Source organism: Mus caroli, unplaced genomic scaffold (genome assembly GCF_900094665.2).
Source record: "Mus caroli unplaced genomic scaffold, CAROLI_EIJ_v1.1 scaffold_14332_1, whole genome shotgun sequence".
In the NCBI taxonomy this organism is placed as follows: Eukaryota; Metazoa; Chordata; class Mammalia; order Rodentia; family Muridae; genus Mus; species Mus caroli.
The window spans coordinates 18,459-27,441 of record NW_018389013.1 but is presented as its reverse complement, the minus strand read 5'-3'; the positions used below and the strand labels follow the sequence as shown (position 1 = coordinate 27,441).

Genomic DNA, 8,983 nt, shown 5'->3' with positions numbered 1-8,983 from the left:
ATGGAGAAATGATTGAAAAAAATGGATTAATTAAAGTACCCAGGGAGTTGAAGAAGGGTCTGAAACCCCATAGAAGGAACATCAGTATGAACTAGCCAGTAACCCAGAGTTCCTTGGAACAAAAACACCAATCAAAGAAAAAAAAAATGGTGGGACTTATGGCTCTAGCTATACATGTAGCAGAGGATGTCCTAGTTGGTCATCAATGGGAGGAGAGGCCCTTGNTCCTCTCAAGGGTCTATGCGCCAATACAAGGGAGTACAAGGACCAGGAATGGGAGTGAATGGGTTGGGGAACAGTGGTAGGGGGGATGACATAGAGGATTTTCGGGGGGGGGAATAGGAAAGGGGATAACATTTGAAATGTAAATAAAGAAAAGATCTAAAAAAATAATAGCTTCTATTTTATAATACACAATATTAACTGTTTAAATAATTTCTACAAATTGGTACACTAATTCCTTTAAACCTTATAAATCATCTAAAAGCTATATGGTCTGTGGCATTTTAAGTGAATATTGTAATAATATAAAAATTCAATTATGGATATTTATGAATTCATATTATTTTTTCTTGTTAAATGTATGTAAATGTTTCATTAATTGACTGCTGCTTCTATTATTTATANGAATTACTGTTTTCATAAATCCAAGATTCCTAAGGGTTTGCTTGNATTTCTTGGATCCTCTTTTCCCACTATCTCTTCTCCATAGTATGTCAAATAACCAGCTCTCAATAGTTACACCTGGACAGCAAGCCTTAAGCAAATGAAAATCATTTACTTCATCTAATAAAATCTTAATAGTGAATTGTTGAAGTCATTCTATGTACATTTGCTTTCACTTAAATAAGAACTGNTCCCAGAAGAACTGAGATTCAATGATTTTGTTAAATACTTTAATAAACTGTGCCAATTTATTGGAAAAATAGATTTCAGTGTACACTGATCTTTTAGTCATATTACATTTTTGATGACAGACGTGAATGGTTTACATACACAAAATCTTTTCTCCAATGTACAAGAATTATATGATATTTAACATGAATTGAGAATAGAACAGGAGATCATAATTGGAAATTAAAGACTGACTGAGGGTATTAAACTTTATAGTGTCTAGATATATGTGTGTGCCTTTTTGTCAGTGAGAGACCCCCCTGTGTGTGTGTGTGTGTGTGTGTGTGTGTGTGTGAGTTCGCCCATCCTTGCACAAAAAGTTGAGAGGTATTATTTGAAAAGTGAAAAAGAATGAAAACTGGGAATGGGTGTATCATATGAAGCTATTAGTAAGAAAATATAGATGAAAATATCACATATGAATTGGAATTGAACATGCACACAGAATATCATGAAGGGAGAATGAGGTTCATTGAACTGAGGAATGAGTTACTAGCAAGATAAGCAACAGATAATGGTGATGGAGGTGCAGATATCAGTAAAGTACATGCTACATTTGTGTCAATGTCCCATAAATAACCCAAAATTAAATATAGTATTTTCAAATAATGATAATTAATAACCACAAAAAATGGACACTAAATTTGGACTCTTCGAAATTTCACTTGCAGTTTTTTTCTTCATTATTGTATTGTATTTATTTACATTTCAAATATTACCCTATTAACCAGTTTCCAAACCGCTATGCAATCCTGTTTAAAAACATGAGTGATGTTATGGGGCCTGAGAATATACTATTCTATGTATTTACCTATCTATGTTATTNCATGGGCGGTGGACACCAGTTGCAGAACCCCAGGGTAGACAGTGTTTAAGAATTCCTCCAGGGCTCAGGAGCAATCTGAAAATAATATGAATCATAACTATGGAACAAACACCACCTTTGACTAGAGAAATAAAAGCAGGCAGAAATTTGATGTGCTGATATGCATGGCATTTTACAATCCAGACTGATCAGGTTTAAGGCAGGACAAATATGTTCCTTTTAGTGGGAGTCTATTTTCTCCTCAAGATTCAACTTCTCATGGCCAATTACATTGATTCCACATGCTTTTGGAGACTACACATGAATGAAGTCAATGATAAAGATTTGGATAAAATTGTTCCTTCATCCTTGGAGCAGTTCAGATGCCTATGGAGAAAGATTATTTCAAGGAGACTCTGAATGTCCTGTAAGTGCATTTGTATTTCCCATGTAAACGATGACTTGAACATTTCTTGAGTGCTCTGAGGATGGAGATTAGGCAAAGTTTGAGTCTTTTGTACTGTTGCTAAGTCTGAACACTAAGAAAGAACATGGTTTCTTTTACAGAATCAATCATAGTTTCTCCTTTTAAGTAATTCAGTGAAAGTTTTGGTTTTCTTTAAATCAGGTGGCCTCTGACTTGAAGACTGCAGCTGAGGAATTAAGGACAATCTACATTGATTTTTCACATAAAGCCCTCCTATTGACAGTTTTGACTACACTCTAGACAGTGATGACTTATTGAAATTAATTCTGTAATATTTCATTGTGTTGTACTCTGAGAATATGCAAATAGATGGCCATAAATACTGCTGACAGTCCTTCTATCAGTTTGTTGCTCCCAGATCTTATGTGGCTTACAGTAATTTTCGTGGAACCTAGAGTTTTCAAGAAATTTATATATATACAAACTTACTCTCTCAAATTCATTACATGTGGCCACTTCTCTTTAACCTTCATCAAGTTTGGAAAGAGAAGAGCTTTATACTCAGAAGTTCACATTTCATATGATTGCCTAGATGGACATTTTTGTATGTATATGGGCAAAGAATATTTAGGTCATTGGGGATCAAGATATCCAAATATTTTAAAAGATAAAATTCAAAATCACTGTGGCTTTGTGCTTCCCTCTGTTCATGTACAATCACTGGCTTTTGTGTTTTATAAAGTTCAGATCTGTACTCTCTCTTTAGAGTAAAATATATGTGGATCATATGGAAACCAATGATATGTTTACATTCCTTGAATTGTGAGGCTGTCAATAACAATGGAGGCTACTTATATCCAGTGTCACTGCATTGGATAAAATCTGTGGTGTGGGTTAGTTGGAACACTTGAGAACAGTGATACTGTAGTTGTTTATTAGCTTTCTCTCATTAGTTAAGTAACATGTCATCTCTCTTCATGTCTACTTTCCTTAATCTCTGATCCATTATATATATATATATATATATATATATATATATATATATATATATATATTATATATATCTTCTGGGTCTTCATTCAGAAATTTTATTAAATACAAGTGCACCTGTTACAAGTGCACATTGATAACAATGTGATATTAATACCCATTTTTGTGGACTGCGTTTAGTTCTTTTTATTTATTTATTTTTAAATTAGTTATTTTTCATTTACATTTCCAGTGCTATCCCAAAAGTCCCCCTCATGCTCCCCCACCCACTCCCCCACCCACCCACTCCCACTTCTTGGCCCTGGCGTTCCCCTGTACTGAGGCATATAAAGTTTGCACAACCAATGGGCCTCTCTTTCCACTGATGGCCGACTTGGCTATCTTCTGATACATATGCAGCTAGAGACAAGAGCTCCATGGTACTGGTTAGTTCATATTTTTGTTCCACCTATAGGGTTGCAGATCCCTGAAGCTCCTTGGTTACTTTCTCTAGATCCTCCATTGATAGTTCTTTTTAAATACAACCTTATAGAATACAAGTTTACACAGACACTTTATGTAACTGGTACTTCCTAAAGTTAACTTGTAATAAGGAGTTTGAGCATTGCAAAAGATCTATTCTCAAATTTCTTTTGGTTATTTGAAATTTTTAATTGAGTTTTTGGTGTGTTAATAAAGAATATTATAAATTGGCATATTTTATAGAATATAGAATGAAAACACCACAAGGGTACAATTTTTGGTGAAAACCTCATTGCATTTACTTCAAATTTAATCATCAAATATATAGGTGTATGTTTAATGTTCATTGATCAGATTATAATGAAATGACAATAATGAGACGTGAGATACTATGCTTTACATAACAATAAATACAAATACAATCACAATATGTTATTATTCCATTACCACTGTCTTGTGGCACACATTTATTACCAAAAAAAAAGAAAATATTCTATACAATTTACACCAAAATGTCTTTTATTTTATAAGCATATAATATTGACACATAAAACATCACAGAAGTTTCCTTATTTTCCTAGTTCTCAGTTGAATGCTAGTGTTGTCTTAGTGTAACTGGAAAGGTTATCAAGAATGTTTCCTAGAAATTCAGTTATAAGGATAAGAAGTATCCAGAGTGACTATATCACATTACTTTGTAACTGTAAAGTAAGTGAATGTGTATACTTTCATAATTGAACTGAGGATAGGCTACTGCAAAGTATCTTATAAAACACTTGGATGTATTGCCCTACTATGACCTAAACAAACCTTGTTCAAATACATGCAAATATATGCATAGGCATGGATCATTTACCAAATGCATGTTTGATGTTTGAATTCACATAAAAATAATTTTTAGAAAAGGTATTCTTTCAGCAAATGATTGAAAGAAAAATAAGAAAATGAGGATAGATATAAGGGAAGACGCTAAGAATATTGGCAACTAATTATAAGTGATTATTAGTACAGAAACCAAAGTTTGCTGCAAAAAGACTATTATGGACTGATAAGTCATATTTTCACTACATTAGCTAATTAAGTGAATTTCACAAAAAATATCATGAACTCAATGGGTCTCATAACACATGTATTTCTATATTGCTCAATAATTTCAAAATGAAGACATGTTCTGAATTAAAGTTTTGTCATTATCTGTGGTTTTCCCTTTCTTAAACGTCTGATCAAGCACTGAAAAACAGAGATGGGAACGTTCTCTGCGGATGAGGTCAATACCATATCTTATTTATGGGAGAAAGACTGTCATGAAATTTTAAAGTGTTTACTATTTTTCCAAGTTCCCACTTCAATTCTATCTCACAACAAAAGCAATTTGTTTCAATCTTTAGAGGACAGAGGCAGAAGCATCCAGTACAGTATAGTGCTTCTATTGAGTACAAATGATCGTGTATTTACATTTGTCCATAATAATCGCTGTACTCTTTTACAGAAAAACAACTAAAACCCACAAATACACTTTGGCATTGGCATTTTCAATGGATGAAATCAACATAAATCCTGATCTTTTACCAAATATGTCTTTGAGTATAGAATATAATTTGGGCCATTGTGATGGGAAAACTATGACAAATACAGCCGATTTTCTTGATCTGAAAAAATACAAGCATATCCCTAATTATTTCTGTAATGAAGAGACTGTGTGTTCATTTCGGCTTACAGGACCAGATATGACCACATCTTTATATTTTCAGATGTACCTGACATTTTCTTACCTCCACATGTGAGTTATCATAGGCCAGGAATTCTTAACATCATGTCTCTTTGGGGGATTTGACAGATATTAAGAAAGTTAATGGATGAGATTAGACTTATGCTTATGTCAATCTATGTAGTCCCAGTGAACTTACTATTTAGAGAGATGATAGGCCTTCTGCAATGTCCCACCTCCAGAAGTTGATAGATTCCAGAAAGAAGGAATAGAGGAGAAAATGAAGAATGGAGTCTGGCAGGGTGGGAGTGAGAATCTTGCAGCCTTGACTGACTGGCAGTCAGAGTGTTCTTTATTTATAAAAATCTCAGTAAGCAGAGAAACTTTCATGTTGTTCCAAAACATAAAGCATATTATTTCTGCCCCATATGTGTTATCTTCATTTTGGTCTTAAGTTTAGATTATCATTGGTAAAGTGTACAATAACAGAGTTATGGTGGTGTTATAAGATTAGAGATCAATGATAAATTGTGATGAAACAGAATAATATTTTACAAAAATTTCTGCTATTAACCAACTTTTAAGAATCTGGAGTGTTTTTGTGCAAAGATAAGACGGACCATTTTTAGACTGGCCACTTGTGACATTTCAGTGGCACTGGAGTTGAAGAAAACCTTCAATCCAGTCTGTGAAGTTAGCCATTTTACTTCCAGTGAATATATAACTAACAATTAAGGGTCATAGTGTCAATTTTCATTAGACACAATGGCAAATGTTTCATCAACATTATGCTTCAATTATTATAAGTCATTTTAATAGTATAGAGGTTATGCCATTAGCTATATGGAACTTATTGCTATGTCTTATCTTGTTTTTCTTTGGTTTCTTCATCAAAAGATACAAGAGTAGAATGTGAACTTTTGCTTTGCCTTTGTGAACATGATAGGAATCTCTGATATTTAGACCTATGCCACAACTGAAATGAACTACAACCAAATTATGATGTTATCCACAAATGTTATTATTATTTATCAGGAAACAAGCAATTTTATTGAACTGAGCTTCAGAATATGGGATTCTACAGTTATACAGAGAATATGGGTCACCACAATACAACTGAATTTCCCTACCAGTAAGAGAGACTTAACTCATGGTCCATTCTATGGGATTTTTACTTTTCTACCCCACCATGGTGGGATTTCTGGCTATAAAAAGTTTGTACAAACATTGTTCCATCTCAAAAGCACAGATTTAAACCTAGAAATGCGAGAAGGAAGCACTTTAATGTGAAGATTCAGCATGTAACTGTAAAATACTGATGAATTTTTCATCAAATGCTTCATTGGTTTGGCTAATACAACAGAAGTTTGACATAACCTTTAGTGTTGGTAGCCAAAACATATATAATGCTGTGTATGCCATGGCCCATGCACTCCATGCGACAAATCTTCAACAGGTTGATAATCAGGCAATAGACAATGGGAAAATATCCAGGTATCCCTGCTTTAAGGTAGAGTTTCTTTTATTGGATGATGTTTGGGGTCTTCAACTGCATAGCCATTTAGTGTCTCTCAGATGTTCAGACTTAAAGAAATAGGAAATATTTTGAAAATAGATAAGTTTCTGACATTTTTTAAAGAAAAAGAAAATCGAATGATTGTTATGAATATGAATGGTAAAGAAGTCGCAGATTATCAATGAAAATTTGTGGGTTTTATATAAAACATTAAGATGTTAGCTCAACCTTTTCAATATTTGATGTAAACAGTCTTCCCCATGGATTTTCTCTGTGATGAGAAGATAAGTTTTATTTATATTTGTCAATTAAATGGAAATTATTTTAAGGAATTGTTTCCATTACTTTATCCAGTGAATATGCCCGCAGTGTACTCTCTTGAGTAACTTACTTGGTTTTCTGAGAGTAATTGAACATGAAAGAGTGTTGGTACTCAGTTATATATATATGAATATGTTTATATGTGTGAATACATATATTCACTCTGTATATATACATGTTTTACTCTTTCTGTCAATCTGTGTTTATATTTGTGTTGCTTTGAACATACAGGTTTATTTCTTTGTATGACTGTAAGAGAGCCACAATTTTTCTATGTATGATTTTCGTATTATAAGTGTGTTTATATATGTGTGTGTGTTTCTTTGTGTTTTTGACAAAGTATGTGTCTTTGTGTACCCTTGTATGTATTTTGTGAGTGTTTGTATGTGCTTTTATGTATTTGTGTCTGCTTTACTCTTTATCTGTCTGCCAATTTCTTTGTGCTTGGTTCGGACTTTGCCTGTCTTTCTGTCATTAGTTTTGAGCAAAAATTCCCTTGTGTGTCATTATCATTCTGGGCTGGTGGTTATATATATATATATATCCCCATGTGTTCCCTCTCTCTTTCTCTCGCTCCATTTCTCTCTATCACCTTCTCTCCCTCTATCTCTATATCTTTCTGTGTTTGCCTGTGTGCCAGTGAAATTTTATAGCTGTGTCTCTAGTTGAGTGCATATATGTCTCTTATGTGACTTAAAGTTATGAGAACATGTATTTTTATTTGTGTGTAATTAAGTATATAGCTGTATTACATGAGTGACTTGAAAGTGACCTGAGCCTCTCTCTGTGTTAGTGTGTGTGTGTGTGTGCATTGCATACATGCCTTTGTTTCTGCATTTTAGTCTCTTTGTCTTTCGTAGTGTTCACTGAGAGAAATTAAATTCTTGGAATATCATGATACTTTCATTTATCCAATGGCATTTGTTGTGATTTTTCTCTTTCATTCTTTAAACATAGTTGCCTTTATTATGGAATCAGAATACATTTTATGACTGAAGGAATGGTATATACAATATAGTGCAATGCTTATATTTTAGGTAAACTCCTTTCTGAGAAAGACCCACTTTACTAATCCACTTGGGGACAAAGTAATTATGAAACAGAGAGTGATACTGCAGGAAGACTATGACATTTTTCACTTTTGGAATCTTTCACAACACCTTGGGGTTAAGGTGAAGTTAGTAAAGTTCAGCCCATATTTTCCACATGGTGAACATTTTCACTTATATGTAGACATTTTTGAGTTGGCTACATCAAGGAGAAAGGTGAGTGTGTACTAACTTATTGATTCATAATACACAGCAGTAAACACTGCCAAGTTCATACACATTAACATATTGAAATGAAAAATATATTTTAACATCAAGAACCAATTTCTAGATTCCTATATTATGTTTATTTTGACATTTTCCCCAATTCTTTGAAAATTCAAACATGCATAAAATTTACCTATGTCATATCAGAATTATTTTCTGAAATTTAATAAATACAAAACTGTTCTTCACCACTGTTTGATATTCTTTCCTTTAAATTAAACAATATATTTTTTACTTTGTTGCTGTTATTACACAGTAATCTATCCCCTTACCTTAAACCTCTGGAACAGGTGTTGGTAAGAGAGAGAGACCAATTGGGAAACCCTATGAGTCATAATTGTTAACCCTTGTCATTTTACCCAAAAATGTTTTCCCACAAAACAAAAGGATGCTTACCATGTATCAATAATGAACACAATTATAAAAATTCATATTCACATAAACATGACTTTTTAATAATTTGAAGAAACCTGTCATATTTTTAATTAAGATGAACAGAATTTCAAAGGAACGTAGAGACTGCACTAAAACATCAAAGAAATAG

General features: G+C 33.1%; 1 pseudogene; it reads left to right on the top strand.

The window, feature by feature from the left end:
- Positions 1 to 1,930: 1,930 nt before the first annotated feature.
- Positions 1,931 to 8,983, top strand: LOC110287892 (annotated as a pseudogene).